This window comes from Uranotaenia lowii, chromosome 2, assembly GCF_029784155.1.
Source record: "Uranotaenia lowii strain MFRU-FL chromosome 2, ASM2978415v1, whole genome shotgun sequence".
Taxonomy (NCBI): Eukaryota; Metazoa; Arthropoda; class Insecta; order Diptera; family Culicidae; genus Uranotaenia; species Uranotaenia lowii.
In genome coordinates this window covers 55,205,010-55,222,559 of record NC_073692.1, presented here as the reverse complement: position 1 = coordinate 55,222,559, position 17,550 = coordinate 55,205,010, and the positions used below count along the sequence as shown (strand labels likewise).

The 17,550-nt window shown below is 38.9% G+C and overlaps 1 pseudogene; it reads left to right on the top strand.

Annotated features, from left to right (window-relative positions):
• The first annotated feature begins 1,411 nt into the window (after positions 1-1,411).
• The window catches only part of LOC129741405 (metallophosphoesterase domain-containing protein 1-like), a 35,181-nt pseudogene continuing 19,042 nt past the window's right edge, over positions 1,412-17,550 (top strand).

The window sequence follows — 17,550 nt, the reverse complement described above, 5'->3', positions numbered from 1 at the left end:
GCTCCCACTTCAACACATCGCTAAAAACTCTTACCCACACGATAGCGGATCGCAAAGTGGTCGCCATGAGTGTAGTCTTCGATAACTCTCCATCTGGGACTAGCAAATGTTTGTAATATCTATAATGGATTTACGTCCCTCTCTATGGTAGGTTCTAGTATTACCTACGTTCGCCAGGTCCACATTCAGCCTTGCAAGTGCTTCAAGTAGTCTGTCCTCTGGCGTTCGTAAGGGAACTACCCCATTCCTTCGGCCTGTGAGAAACTCGACTATCCTATCCATCGTCGCGCAAAACTTCTCCAAGGTCCACCTCGGTGGAGCCTAGCAGCTACAGAAGAAGATCCCATTGACTTTGGCTACCACGAAGCCTTCTTCATTCGATGTGACCACTTCTTGTATGGGAAACTATCCTGTCACCCCTATTGCAGCCTGATTGGCACTATCGATCACCCATTTTGTGACAAGCAGGAGTCTGCTACTAACGTAATGTCTAGTTTCTCTTCCACCGCCATCTGTCACAGAAGCTGCTGTGCTTCGTGACAGTGGTTGAGGTTGATTTGGACTACTTCCAAACCCTTGGTATCGCTGCAAGCATCTTTTGGTATGCAGAGGACATTGGGTTACCAGTTACATGGTCACCAGTGCAAATAAGACACTTCGCCGGCTTACTGCAGCTAGTCGCTATGTGACCGGATTCTCCCACCTCCAGCATAATCCTCGTCTGTTAACTGAATTGCAATCAAACGACTTGTGGTCGTACTCCATGCATCGAAAGCATACCTCTAGTTGCTGGGAGATGGTTATCTGACATACTGACCATTCCACCTTTAGCCACCTGCACTCGAGTGATGCGTTGGCTGCTGGTCCTCTACTAGTAGCGCTGTCATTCAGCGTTCTTACTATCTCTAGGACTGCTTTGTTTGCCTCTGTAAAAAGAGCCATAGCCTTTACAAGCTTGTCCTTGACCTCATTATGAATGTTTTGCTTGCTCAAAACCAAGCTAGTCAAAGCATTCATTTCTGTCATCGCTTCCTTCATTGCCTTCGGAAAAGAAAGCTGTGGAGAAACTTCCTCCTTTTCTGGAAAGCTGACAGTATCTCTTCCTTCTTCCGCTATGGAGCCTTCTGGAGTAGTTGAACAGCAAGCTGCCGAGCTGGAGATCGCCGTAGACTCCTGCCACCGAACGGATTAGGGCTTGCACCCTTCTCCACACTCTCCTGCTTCTTCCTGTTATCATTATTGAATCCCACGAGTAGCATGGGAAATGTACGGTCGACTGCGCCAGTGCTCTGTTTTAACGCAGCAAGGACTGCAATACTGTGAGGTTTGTCCCGAAGCCCCACAGACTACCGTTATCGACTGACACATTTACAACCCGCCAGCCTTCCACCTCATAAGTACGGTCTTAAGCATGGTACCGTTTATGCGCTCCCGTGAGCGGCACACCATGGGCACCTTGGGTTGTTTCTTTCCAATAGGTCCGGTAGAGCATTCCATGGGCCATAGCCCAGTGACCATGGGCCATTTACAGGAAGTTCAACAGGTAATTTTTATTTAGTTGGTAACCACAGGTGGTAAATCCTGGTTTAGGTTTGTATTCCAAGGCACGGCGAGCCACCGCGTCCCCCCAGTTTGCTACTCTGCTGCTCCATGGGTAAAATGGGAAGACTCAAGTATACCCCCTACTCCCCAAACTCCATCTTGGTCCATCTTGCTGAAAGTGAACACTTTCAGCAAAACCTCTCATCCTAACGACTCGACACCTGAACTCTCCTCTAACGACTTGATAACCGACATCTCCTTGCATTGACTCGAGATTCCCACACAAACCTCTTCTCTTAGAGACTTGGGGCCCGATCTCTCCTCCAACGACTCGAGATCCGACTCCTCCTTGCATCGACTCGAGGTTGACCTCTCCTCTGCACGATTCAAGGCCCGATCTCTCCTCTATCGATTTGAGATCTGACCTTTTCTCGTAATTACTCGAGACGACCACTTGTACCCCTCCTCTTGTTTATTAAGGGCCTGATCCCTTCTCTTACGACTCGAGACCCGATCCCTTATCATAAAGACTCGGGGTTGACCACAAAAATCTCCGCTGGAGGTTCGAGGCCTGACCTCTCCTCTAACGACTCGAAGCCCGACCTTTTATCTCCAGGGTTCGAGGTTTGCCACCTAGCCCGTCGTGTGCCAGATCGAGAGCAGCTTATCCTAGACTCGCGCCTATCACGGCACACGCGCGGGACTTAACGCAACGACTCGGATGATTCCCGACGAGGACGTCATCCTACTCCGACTCGACAACAGGTCCAGCGTATGTCTGTGTGGCTTGGCCTTCGAATTATTTCTCAGGCTTTCACGGCCGATGGTTCGTCGAGAGAAGGCATCAAACTTTCAGAGACATACAATGGTTGGCAATCCACTCCGCTTGCAATTGTCTCTTCAGATTTACCCCAGATGCATTCCCTCTGCTATATCTAGTTATTTATTCAATGAAACACACCTGACCTGTCGGCAAACTTATGGGATTCGATCACAAAAGATTTCTTGTCGATACCGGGAATCGAACCCATTACGCCTGGGCTACCAGACTCGCGCCAGCCTATCCACTAGACCACATCAGCGCTTTCAACATGTAATTGACATCACTTATATTAAAAAAATACGATATGTATATATTTGTTACGATAATTTTGATGTGTTCTTTCGGTGGAGACAATTTTATACTATGCCTGCTTTGAAATGTAAGTGTTTCTGATAACATTTCTTATCCATTGGAACAGTCCACTGGTTGTGCGTTGCTAGCTGGGCGGTAGAAATACATAAAAACATACATAAATTTGACGATTTTTAAGAAGCTGAATTAAAGGCCGCCTGAAGCTGCATAGAAGGTCATTTAGACTTATTTTGGAACTTGATAATATCAATAAGAACTTGAATTTTGAACTGCATAGAACGTACTCCATATCAATGCTGGGCTGAATGAGTGTTTTCATACCTGTTTTATGGTACTTTAGGTTGCTTGGGTTCAGTACGTGGTGTCTTCTCTCGACTCCACAATTATTACTGGGCTTCACACGTTGACGTTTTATTTGGAAGCAAACGACGGTCTCTAGCATTGTTTTCTCTACAGAGGGGAAAACTGTACCAGACGCACCAGTTAAGCATAATCGCTATTTTCAGCGAAACCAATCATCTTAGATACAAATTGAAAGTTCACGACAATTTATGGATCAGATTTACGAATTATCAAATAGAAAATTTTGAGAAAAACACTTTTTTGAAGATATTTTAGTTAAAAACTAAACATCCAGAAAACAAACCGCGGGATAGAATGCCAAAACTAGTGGACAGAACGCACCATACCGAAAGGGTGGTAAGAAATGAAACAATTATTATAAAGAATGTAATGATTGAAACATAAAATGTTAAATTACATGTTCATCGTATTTTTGTAAACTAACCAAAAAATCATTTACCAATGCTAAACTTATCGAAAATTCCGCTTTCCAAAAAACACTTTTTATAGCCTTTTAGGTAAAACGCCTTCAGGTAGGCAACGAAATTCAATTTCTTGATGAATATCGCCACAAAATGGCAGCACATAATTTTTTCGAATCGAATATTGATGCACATTTTTTATTCAAACAAGGACGAAATTTGTTTTCATTTTGCATTGATATCGTAAATTTGGAGTCAGCAAATAAAAAGAATGACATTTTGTTTTGATATTTGGGTTTTCTCAAAAGTTTACAGCATTCAAAATTCGAGCCTCAAAATGGGTATTTTGCCCCAATTTTGATATGATTGATTATAGTTCAAATTTGTATAAAGTTACAACAAAATAGTCTTCCGAAACTGCATGCGAGTGAAAAAACAATAAGCTGAAGTTTTATCAGATTGTTCAGGCTAGTTTATTATAAAACCTTAAATGTTAACCATAAAAAAAACAGATTTCACCCTGATTCAATTAATCCTTCTGTTTCTAAGAGTTCACTAGAGGAAATTAGTATTTTTAGGATTGTATGGGTATATTGAATATTTTTTTTCAGAAAAATCAACATTTTTTTTTTTTAACTGATTTATTTGAAACGGCTCATACGATTAGGTTTGAAGGAGCCAAACTCGTTTTCTTTTTACAATCGTTTGCTTAGCTTAGCACATTTTTAGAAGAAAAAAGAAGATAGAAAGGGAAATGTGAAAATAAAAAGGATTATAGACGAAGATCGATAGCTTTTAGAAAAAGGTAGATTTCATACATGTAGTCCAAATCTAGCACAGCTAGTACATCTCTCACTGGAACGTTAGGTGGTTTTCCTCGGGCCCGAAGGGAGTCTATTAAATTCGTTCTGGCGACAAGATGGACCTCACACGACCAGACAATATGCTCGATGTCATGGTAGCCTTTGCCGCAACCACACAAATTGCTGCCAGCAATATCAAAACGATAAAGTACCGCGTCTAAGGAATAATGGTTAGACATGAGACGGGAAAATATACGAATAAAATCCCGACTCAGGTTCAACCTATTAAACCAGGATTTAAGGCTTACCTTTGGGATAATCGAGTGGAGCCACCGACCCAACTCATCCTCGTCCCATTTGCGTTGCCAGTTAACAAGAGAGTTTCTTCGAACCAAATAGTAAAATTCGTTGAAGACGATTTCACGTGGATACGTGTCGCCTTCCATCGCCCCCACCTTTGCCAGAGAATCTGCCTTCTCATTACCCACTATCGAGCAATGAGAGGGAACCCAAACAAAGGTGATAGTAAAGCGACGTTTTGATAAAGCACTCAAATTATTACGTATCTTCTCGAGGAAGTACGGCGAGTGCTTTCCCGGTTTTATTGAATGTATTGCTTCAACAGAGCTCAGGCTATCCGTTACAATATAGTAGTGTCCAACTGGCCGTGAAGCGACACTGCCCAAAGCCCAGTGAATAGCTGCTAACTCCGCTACATATACAGAGCATGGTGACTGGAGACTGTGAGAGGCGCATGATATCTCGTTGAACACTCCAAATCCTGTTGTTTCCTCAATAAGTGATCCATCGGTGAAGTACATTTTGTCAGCATCGACGTGTCTATATTTAGCTTCGAAAATTCTTGGAATCAGAAGAGGACGATGCGAGACCGGGATTCCACGAATTTCCTGCTGCATAGACAAATCAAACTTGACAGAAGAGTTATCGTAGTCTGGGCTACAAACACGAGTTGGAGTATACGAAGAAGGGTTTACCTGCATTGACATGAGGACATGGTATATAGACATAAATCTAGTTTGAAGATTTTGCTCAAGTAACTTTTCGAAATTCACAATCACCAATGGGCTCATTACCTCGCACCTGATGAGGAACCGGAGTGATAGTATATTGAATCGATCTTTAAGAGGGAGTATTCCTGCCAAAACTTCAAGACTCATGTTATGCGTTGAGGGCATACAGCCCAAAGCGATCCGGAGACAGCGGTATTGGATACGCTCGAGTTTGATGAGGTGAGTTTTGGCAGCTGACTGGAAACAGAAGCTACCATATTCCATCACTGAGAGAATAGTTATTCGATACAATTTTAAAAGATCTTCTGGATGGGCTCCCCACCAGGTGCCAGTTATTGATCGGAGAAAATTGATTCTTTGTTGGCATTTTCCTTTTAGATACTCAATATGGGCCCTCCAGGTACACTTAGAATCAAACCAAACCCCAAGATACTTAAAACACCTCGATTGAGTGATCGTTCTGCCTAGAAGTTGAAGCTTAGGTTGAGCAGGTCTACGTTTTTTAGAGAAAACAACCATCTCCGTTTTCTGAGGGGAAAACTCAATCCCAAGCCCCAAAGTCCAGGAAGACAATTTGTCTAAAGTATCTTGTAAAGGTCCGTGCAGATGAGACTCGGAAGATCCTGTGACAGAAACCACGCCGTCATCTGCAAGTTGTCTTAGAGTGCAGCCTTCAGAGAGACAACTGTCGATGTCACTTACGTAAAAGTTGTACAAAAGTGGACTCAAACATGAACCTTGCGGAAGGCCCATGTAAGAGATTCTTCTAACTGCAATATCTCCGTGAGCAAAGTTCAGATGTTTCTCACAAAGCAAGCTGTATAAGATGTTGTTTAATAGAGGAGGCAGACCCCGAGAGTGCAATTTGTCTGACAACACCTCTATTGAGACTGCATCAAAAGCTCTCTTTATGTCTAGAAACACTGAAGCCATTTGCTCACGTTTTGCGTACGCCATTTGTATCTCTGAAGACAGCAAAGCAAGACAATCGTTTGTCCCTTTGCCCCTTCGAAACCCAAATTGAGTATCTGAAAGGAGACCATTTGTTTCCACCCATTTGTCCAAACGAAACAATATCATTTTCTCCATCAATTTGCGTATACAAGACAACATCGCTATTGGACGGTACGAATTGGGATCAGACGCTGGTTTTCCAGGTTTTTGGATAGCAATGACTCTCACTTGTCTCCACTCTTGGGGAACAATGCTATGCTCCAAGAATTGATTAAATAAATTTAACAAGCGAAATTTTGCGGCATCCGGAAGGTTTTTCAACAAGTTAAACTTGATTTTATCAATTCCCGGAGCTGAATTGTTGCAAGAGAGGAGGGCAAGTGAGAATTCGACCATTGAAAAGCTGGAATCCAGACCACACCTACCTGGAGGCACATTCCGGATTATTTTTTGAACAGGTGCGGAATCTGGACAGACTTTCCGTGCGAAGTTGAATATCCACCTATGTGAATGTTCCTCACTTTCATTTGTTGAAGATCGATCACGCATGTTTCGTGCTACTTTCCACAAGGTATTCAAGGACGTTTCTCGCGATAAACCCTCCACGAATGTACGCCAATGTGCTAGTTTTTTCCCTTTAATCAATTTTTTGAATTGATTTTCAAGGGACAGATATGTTTCGAAATGATCGAGGGTTCCATGTTTTCTAAAATCTTTGAAAGCTTTTGATTTGTCCTTATATAGCTTAGAACACTGGTTGTCCCACCATGGATTAGGAGGCCTTCGACGTACAGATGAATCTGCGATGGGTTTCGTTTGAGCACAAACTGCACTTTCATGTATCAAACAAGCGAGAAAATTGTATTCTTCTAAAGGAGGTAGAACATTCATAGAATTGATGGTTGTTGTAATCGTGTCCGCATATTTTTTCCAGTCGATGTGTCTTGTAAGGTCATATGCCATATTTGTATGATTTGAAGTACTGGCCCCATTGGTGATTGTAATTTTGATTGGTAAGTGGTCACTACCATTGGGATCAGGGATTACCTTCCACTGGCAATCCAATGATAGTGAATTTGAGCAGAGTGAGAGGTCAATTGCGCTTGGTCTTGCAGGAGGTTTAGGTACCCGTGTTTTTTCACCCGTGTTCAAAATTGTTAAATTGAAACTGTCACAAATGTCATAGATAAGAGTAGAACGACTATCGTCAATTTGTGCTCCCCAGACAGTTCCATGTGAATTGAAGTCACCCAGGATCAACCTTGGCTCAGGAAGCACTGAGCACAGGTTCTCTAGGTGACTTCGATCCACTGCAACTCTATGAGGCCAGTACAAACTGACAACGCATAAGTCCTTACCTCTTATAGTTATATGACATGCAACAGCTTCAATTCCTCCTGATAAAGGGAGGTGGATTCTATAAAAGGAGTGGCGCTTATTGATCCCCAAAAGCACCCCTCCATAAGAATCGTTACGATCCAGACGGATAATGTTAAAATCGTGGAATGAGAGATCAGTTTGTGAAGAAAGCCAAGTTTCGGACAGAGCAAATACATCGCAATTAGTTTTATGAAGAAGAAATTTGAACGGATCCTGTTTAGGGATTAGACTACGACAATTCCACTGTAGAACAGTGATATCTCCGACCTCTCGGCTTAAATTAGCCATCGAGAGAGATGAACACTGAAAGGAGTGACCAAGTTTGCATCAATTGCTTTAAAAGTGTCTTCACTAACGGGAGCATTGTAGTAACAATGCCTCTTATGGACTCTGATACGTGGAAAAAAGAGAAAACTCCATGAAGAATGTCAGATAACTTAAATAGTCCCGCATTGGAAGTTGATTCTGACAAAACAGGATTAGGATTGGAGATCTTTGAGGGCCCCGCTACTTCCGGGATATTCTGGCGTGAGCAATTTACGCGGAATCCAGGGGGGATTTGATTTTCTTTTACTGCTGAAATATTTTTATTAACTCTGGTTGATGAGCCTATTGCTGGAATTTTGTTAGGAATTTTTGGAATCTTGGAAGCGGGTTTTGATCGTTTCCGGGAGTTTGCATTCAATTTTACTGGGAGTGCTTCGTCCGCTGTGTCTGTATCTACACTGTCAACTGACAGCACAGAAAAAATATTACTGGAATGAGGTTGGGACGGAGGCGCCGCGCTCTTCAACATGGCGGCATAGGTCCGTTTTGACCGTTCCGTCAATGAGCGCTTTTGACTATCCCAGCGACTCTTGAATGCCTCGCATAGGGAGATATCATGGGGAGAGCCTCCGCAATAAACACATATCTGCTCTATTGCTGAGCATGCTCCTTCCCCATGACTCTCCCCACAGTTGGGACACCGCGTCTTGTTGCAGCAATGGGACGCTGTGTGTCCCAATTTTATGCAATTTTTACATTGCATTGGTCGAGGCACAAAGAGCCGCACGGGAAGCCTTAAAACTCCGTCAATCAAGACGTAGTGAGGGAGGGCGGTACCTGCGAAGGTCACACGAAATGAGGCTGAAGGAGAGTACTTTGTAACTCCTTTTTCGACGTTGGCAGTCCTGAGTTGACGACAATCCAAGATTTCGACTGAAGTCGAATCAAGGCTTTTGAACTTACCAACGCCGTTGGATTTAATGTATTCTGCCTTCAAGCTCATTTCTGTGATTACACCCTCGATTTCTACGTCTCGAGACGGAATATAAACGTGGTATTCGAGGTTCAGAAAATTACTGGCAACAATTTCATTGGCAGATTTTCGGTTGCCCACAACAACGCGCAACTTATTTGATCGTACCTTAGTAATAACGGTCACGGAGGGCCATCTCGCCAGATCTTTGGTGATCTGAACCACATTCAAAGGTTTTCCGTTTAATTTGGGCCGGATAAAAACCACCCACGGACCAGAAAAATCAGGGCTCTCCGTGTAGGCTCGGAGACGGGTTGCTTTTCTATCAACTGTGGGTGATGCTGAATTATCTTCCATCTGAGAATGACTAACATCTGAAAAACCAGCATCAACCGGATCCTCCAGCTGTTCTTCATCCTCGTGGCTGACACTCTCATTATCCACAGTTGAAGGATTTAGCCCCCCGCCTTCCCTCATATTTTCCAACGGGGGCAAGAATGCCTTCCGTGTGAAAAATATGAGCGAAGCAGTCAATAATGAAATATAAATACAGAGAAATGATAGAAAAAAGAAACAGTGAAAAAAGAATAAAATGAACTACTTGCAAGCTCTTCTTAACGAGTAAATCTGCTTGTCAGACACCGGTTCCACCACGTAGACGTCCTTCGTTGGTTGAAGATGGCAACGTCAGGTAAAATGCTGGGTCCTTCCTGTATCCCGATGGCGGCAATCAGAACCAGATTCTTCGGAACGCTTTTCTCGGCATGTAACAGAGCGAACAGGAGCACCCTTTCAATAACGATGGCCTTGGTGGATTGAAGACGACGGCAACAAATCCGCTGCTGCGGGAATTAGTAACTGCACACTCGCACCGGTTGTTGGTTGGTGGGGTACGGCAATTGATGACCGAACCAGCAGGAACCAGCGAAAATCACAATCTGTAGGCAATACTGCACTTTCCAATTTTTAAAGGCAGCCAAACTTCGATTTTTCGCAAAAAAAACGCTTTGAAACGGAACGGGAAAAATGACATCCGTACTAGCCGAGCTACTTGGATGAATGAAAAAAAAAAAAAAAAAAAAAAAAAAAAAAAAAAAAAAAAAAATCAACATTGTTTGTTTCTTCTGGGGAACTGAGTTTGATAATGAGCTTTGTGCCAGTTTTTAATTTCTTTAATGGAATTTTTATGCTTAACACCTTCATTGAATATCATAACTTCGTATCTTCCTGGGCAAACAAGTTATAAGCTGTTGAATAGGAGTTTGCCTTCTGGCATTGAAAAACAATCAATTCATTTGACATCACTGGTGGTGTCTAGCGAGGTATTGCGGGTCTATTTTTCAAGCAATACTTCATTCTCCACCGTCATTCTATCTAAAGAGAAGTTTCAAACAACAAAGTTGTTCAAGAGAAAACTTCCTTTGAAGAGAAAACATTAAAATGGCTCGGTACCAGAGTGAAAAGAATAATCATATTAAATTTTGAGAACAAATATAAACATTTACTCATATATTTTTTCGTTCACTTTACTACACCTTGAAATTTTCTGATTAGTTTAAAAATGTTTCTAGGTGTAATCATTTTCGAAATAAAATCAAAATATTATTTTCAAAAACTCAACACAAAATGTTGATTAGACAAACGGTGCGTCTGAGTAAGCAAAAAATAAAACCCTTCCATTCAACGAGCCCGCTTCATAGACACACCCACACGTACCCTTCCATTTTGTTTGTCGATGCAACTTTCATCAGAAAACACAGTACCAACAATACAATGGCAGCCTTTGGTGGCTAGCTGCATTGGCGGAAATGACGCGAGCGAGAGAGCGCCCTCAAGTAAACTTCAACCGAAACGATGGAGCCACTCCGGTAAACAATATCCTTCTATAGTTGAAGTAGTAAAGCTAGTTTTGCCTCCGTATCAGAACCACATGAGCCATAAACGTGATTTCACTTAGGAGGAACCTCACCGCATCACCACACCATGGCTGACTGTGGGTCGGAGATATTAAAACAGCAGCGTTATCGGGTTTCATTCAGAAATAATTCTACTCAACCATCGTTTCGTGGCGCGGTGCAGTGATTCCGTTTCAAACCATAATTCAGCTTAAAGTAATCAATGCGCTTCAAAGTTAATCGGTGGTTTTCTCGAGTAACAAAGTGCTCTGAGTTGTTTGGAGTTCCCAAATTTTGTTTATATCGAATCACGGAATAATCTGTTTAGTTTATTAGATTTAGTTCCAGATAAATTACACTCTGTAATATTGATTCTTAAATTTCCTCTTTGGTCATAATAATACAAATGGATATCCAACTTTTATTTTCACAGCCAATCTTAAAAAATTCAAGTTAAAATTTTCTACTCTCTGGAGCCACCATTCATGTTTACGCTTTACGGTGCTCCACAATCAAGTCCGATTGAGCTAAAATTTGGCACAGGTCAGTTTTTTGGGCATATCTACAAAATGTCATGTTTTCGAAGATCTATGATAATTTAATTTCTCATGCATCCATTGTCACTCTGCTGTAAGTAGACATAACTATCACATTGTTTCCATGACAAAGATTTGATACATACATACATAGAAATTTCATTGAATCATACAAACATCTTTTTGAATTCTGAAAAAAGGTAACTATAGTGGACATCGGCAATCGGCATCGGCAAAATTGAGTTCTGTTTTTAAACTTTTACTCCATTTTGAATCCTTGGTTTTAAATTGTCTTAAAACTTTACACAAATCTCGTACTTTTGATATTGATTTTATTTTTTTAAATTATTCTCTACTATCATTCTCTAACTGACCATTCTCAAATGATTATTATAAAAAAAACGCCATCAAAGTTGAATAGCGGATTTCATAGGACGTTTCTCTCAACATATTTATTTCAAATTTTGAATTTTTAATCTCATTTTACACAAGCTTTATGATTCGATGTTTGTGAATTTAATTTCCTTTCTGAATGATTTTTGATGGTTACTTTTGTTACATTAAGAAGAACTTTTGCCAAAGCTTCTTAATTTGTTTTAACTTTTTTTTCAAATAAAAATATAATTTTTATTTTTATGTTTGTATCCTCATTACATTTCTATAATGTCCACATAAACACGATTTTTTTATGTTTTACATTAAAAAAAGCCGCAAAATAAAAGCAATGAAAGTGGTCCAAATGTTGAGGGATTTGAACAAATTCCTCTGATTGTAATTTTGAATCTCAATTTTGTATTTGAATTTCATTTGTCATTTGACAGTACGCTTCTAATTTGAGACTTTGAATTGTGAGTCTGAATAAAATCCGAATTTTTGAGCTTTGAGTTTCACTGTCAATACCTGTGTCTCCATGGAATTTTAATTTAATTCTGTTTTTTTTTTCATTTATAATTTTTTGTCTGAAGTTTTATTGTTACGTACCAAATCTCAAGAGGGAAATATTTATTCTGCTTTCGATGAAGCTCATACCAAGTGATTGATCATTCTATGAAAAGAGTTTTAAAATCTATCATTAAGTTTTTTAAATCAAGAGATTTTTGAGTGGTGGTAGAGTTATTAAATTGACAATCCACAATTTAAATTGAATTTAGCATTGAACAGCTCTTATCAGCATTTTCATTTCAGATAAGATAATTCATTCTTCCGCAATGTTTGCACGTAATGGATTTAAAATTATTGTTTGAAGATATCAGACAAAATGGTTTTTTAAAGGCAATACAACGAACTCTTTACAGTTTCTTCGTATGTTTAAAATAAAATAAAAAATTGTTTTATAGGGGCCCCCGTGAAAAATTGCTCCGGGCCTGCCAACGGCTTTTCCCGGGCTTGTTTGTTTCTTAAAGTTTAAAAAAAAAACGGTTACTTCTATGAGTCATTATCGGAAACTGTAGGTAACTTATAAGGCCGGAACAAATTTCAAATCCTTCTTTTGTCACTCGGAGTTGGATCATCGCAAGGGGGAGGACAATAAAAAATAATGCAAAAAACTAATAAACTGGAATAAATTGCACGATATCTTGCATGCATTAAAATTACATACTATATCATTGTACAAAATTCATAGTTCAAGTAATTTTTTGACGAAAAACTTAATAAAATCAAGTATACAAAAGGTTATAAAAATCTCAATTTCCACAATTTGTTTTTTGCTCATCTTTCTCATATTTGATAAATTTTCCGAAATTTCCCTAAAATACTTCAAACTTTATTAATTTCCTCCTTCGGGTTTTTCGAAAATTTCGATGGCGGGGGGGTGACAAAAGAAGGAAAGTTATATTTGTGCCGGCCTAATTAAGGTTGCCAGAATTTTTTCGCACGTATCCGGGCCGGGAAAATCCTGGTTTATTTGTATAAAAACGGGCAAAATCCGGACATTTGATTTCTAAGATAAGTTAACCACCGTTAATTAATTTTGTAAATTTGTTTTTCGGCATATCGGTGAAAAGTAGTTATGAAATTGATAAAGATGGATAGAGAAGTGAGAAGAAAATTTACAGATGTTGAAAAGAGCGAAAGAGCATTTTTGCGAGGACACTTATTAACGTACACCATACTTTACCCTGCAACATTTCATTATTTAGGAGAAGTAGTACCGGGATAGAGGTGGCACTACCTTAACCTATACAATGAAATCTGGTTGGTCCGAAGTCTACATGTGGTGAACACGTATAGCCCGTCCGGAGTATACGTGTTCACCACATGTAGACTTCGGACCAACCAGATTTCATTGTATAGGTTAAGGTAGTGCCACCTCTATCCCGGTACTACTTCTCCTAAATAATGAAATGTTGTAGGGTAAAGTATGGTGTACGTTAATAAGTTTCCTCGCAAAAATGCTCTTTCGCTCTTTTCAACATCTGTAAATTTTCTTCTCACTTCTCTATCCATCTTTATCAATTTCATAACTACTTTTCACCGATATGCCGAAAAACAAATTTAAGACATTTGATTTCAAAATTTCAACCGAAAACTCGGGTACTATTCGGGAAAATTTGGTCAAATTCTAGGTATAACTCGACAAAACTGAAGAAGGACACCACCTGATATATTTTTTTTAATCAAAACACATCAACAGATTGTAAATTGTTTTTACGGCTCTAGAAAACTGTGCATGATTATTTTGAGCTTGTGATATAGCTCAGTAGGCAAGTCAGTTGCTTCCTGAGCCGATGTCCGTGAGTTCGAGCCCAAAAGTAAACATAGATCAGTAGTAGTTGTGCCGAATAAGTGTTTTAATTACTGTCTGCCACTGCATCGTTGATATAAGTCGCGAATGACATAAAGATGTTAAAACGACTATTATCGAAACTATAAAAAAGTTTACCCTTTTCCCCTCCAGATTTTAAAGCCAGATAAGTTTCACAACTTCAAATTAACCAAGGAATCGTTTTATAAATATGAAGAATAATTATTTGTTCAGGGTTCAAAAAACGAAAAAATGTTAAACAAATTAAATGATAATGTTTTTACTAGCCAATAATAACACAAATGAATTCTTCATTTGACCTGTGCAGGCTATATTCTAGTTCTTTTTACTGGTTTTAATTTATCATTGTTGAAAACATTTTGATTTATTTTATATAAAAAAAGTTAAAAAAAGATATTATATGAGAACATTTTGGACAAACTGTGGGCTTGTATGTATTGAAGGTTTGATAAGCTATGTTTTAATTGAAGTGCATTTATTGAACATGTTAATGAATATTTCCCAGGATCCTGGGAATTCCCGGCAAACAGGCCACTAGATTTCCCGATTTCCGGGAACGAGAAAATGGCCGGAAAATGGTTAATGGTTTTCAACAAAGGATACGCATTAAAATTATCTAAACTGTTGCTGAATAAATGCTCTTAGTAAAATATCTCCATGAAAAGATATCAAGAAAAACCCGATTTTTATAGGACCACCTCAACTTCATGAAAAGATGTCATAAAACTTTCAGTTCAAGCGATAGATGTGTAGTGTCTTCGTCAAAGTTTTATGAATTATTATGTCCTACAATTTTGTAGAATAATTTTGGCCTCTATCTTAAAACATTTAGGAAATAATTTTCGGATCTCAGACATCTAATGAACCACCCAAAAATGTTTCCAATCAAAATATCGCTTTGCGTTGTTGTAAAAGTTTATCTAAGATATAAAATTTTCCGTAAAATTTCATTTCTGTACCACAGTGCATTGGTACTGGTGCAGAAAATCAATCTGGCGGTACTAAATTAATGTCTCCCAAGAATGAAAAGATAGGTATTATTTCGCATGTTTTGATATTAAGAGAAAGTCGAGAGTTTCAAAAATAGCGCGATAAAATAATAACTTTTTTTGTTTAGCATTTTTCATGTTAATTTTTTGTTATTTTTCATTATCTCCTTAGGTTGAGATTTTCTAACTTGGACATGTTAAGCAAAGTTCTGTATGTTGTTGAGATAATCAACTTTTTAGAAAAAAAACTAAAGGTCTAAAATGCCTAACAAGGGCGTTTTTTATCTCGCTATTGGTGGACCCCTCGATTTTTTATTTTATATCAAAATATGCGCCTTGTTATATTGAATAATGTTGTCGAAGATACCAGCAGTCTAACTTGTCTATCTTGGGCGCTATTAATTTAGTTCTGTTAGATTGGTGTTCTGTCCCAGTGTGCATTGCAAATTCTAACGGAGCTTCTCTTTGGCCCGATTTGCGAACGAGTTTATCTGAACCGAGAACGCATGGGCAAATCTGAGGAGCGATGCTAAGCATGCATATTTCATAGCATCAGATCTGAAATTTTAACGAAATCCATTTAAAACATGATATTCAAGTCACCTGAACCTTGTTTTGTCCGTATAAGTAAATATTTATAACAATACACTATTGTGATCTAGGGTGGCAGCACGTTGAATATCGAAAACGAACTGTAGTATAGAACATAAGCAAAATAAAATTAAAAAAAAAAATAATTAAAGAAAATTATTTTGATTTAAAAATAAGAAAAACTTTTAAGAAAAATCATTAAGAAAAAAACGGTACTGAAAGGGTTAACAGTAGAGGCCGCGAAAGTTTGCTACCGATTGGCAGTTGCGTTAGTATGGGTGAACTATAAATATTATTTACTCTATAAAAAGCGACGACCATCAGTCGGCGAGCTCATTCTTGTTTCGGATGTTGAACCAAATCGGTAAGTAGTGGACAGCGAAAAAAAACGTCAGGAGCAGCAAAGGCAGCCATGGAGAAAGGTCGGTGAATTGGGAAAGGTTGGAGAGGACAACATTGAAATAAAACGGTCCTTTTCAGGACCAAATCGAGGGTAAAGGTTCTTATTAGGACCTAATGGAAACAAATGGTCCTTTTCAGGACAAAACGAGGATATTGGTTCTTTATAGAATCAGATCGAAACAAATCGGTCCTTTTCAGGACCAATACGAGGGTAGCGGTCCTATTTTAGGATCAGATCGGAACAAAACGGTCCTTCTGAAGGACCAAATCGAGGGTAGCGGTTCTTATTAGGACCAGTTCGAAATAAACGGTCCTTTTCAGGACCAAATCATGAATCATGATTCATTTTTTAGGATCAGATGTAACACAAAGGTCCTTTTCAGGACCAAATCAAATGTCCTTTTCAGGACCAAATCAAACGGTTCTTGTTAGGACCCCAAACAGACCAAACGGTCCTTTTCAGGACCACAAAAAGAATAAACGGTCCTTTTCAGAACCACTATATGAAAACTAAGAGTTTACTTACTTGGCCATTGCCTTTCGGATCTTCTTTCAGATGTAAAGAGCAGCAAATCGTTTGCTGCAGCTTTGGAAGAAATTTCCAGAAATCACGACACGAACCATATGCACTTTTGATTGTCTCAGTAAATTGACCATTGCTTAATTTCAGCTCAATCGGACTGGATTAAGTGGTGCCTCAAAGAGCTCCAAGTTGCGATAATTTACTCTCAAAATGACCAAAGAAAGGGCGAACAAAGCAAATCGGGGAAATCAAAATTTTGAGCCAAAAATTTTTTACGGAAAAACACCAGATCTCGATGTTCTATGTATTTTTGAACCATTTGGCAACTAATTTAAAATTATGATTTTCCCAATTTCCTTTGTAGATAAAAAAAAAATCCAAACTTTCAACGCTTTAAACCACCCCTTGGTTAAGTTCGATTGAGCAGAAATTTGCCACAGGTCATTTTTTTGGACATTTTTACACAATGATATCTATGTCCCTTTCAGAAGATCTAATTTTTTCTTTTTATCTATTATCACTCTGCTAATATTAAACATGAATGCTACTTTGTTTTGCATCAAATGTACCAATTCAGGATATCAGTTACATAAAAAAATTGCATAGACTTGCTTAAATTTATCTCAAAATCAATGAATCATTTACAATCACTTATGTGTTACACATTAACGTTCATTTGCTGAATATTTGCGAAATATTCAACACTTTATTTAATACAGTTACAAATTTGTCCAAATGGTTACCTAATATGTAATTTTGTTTTTTGCAAACATTTTTGACTAGCGAACATGCTTTGAAAGGAAAAAACAACCAGACGGTTTAAAAACTTAAATAAATCAAGTTTGTCACTATACTAGACAGCGTTATGAAATACATGTCTTCTGAAAAGGTTTATTAAAAGTACATTTTCTTATAATTTCCTAGAAACATTGAAATATTTTACACTGAATCTTAAAAGACGTTGACAAGATTTTAAGTTACTGTTTCATACATCCTTC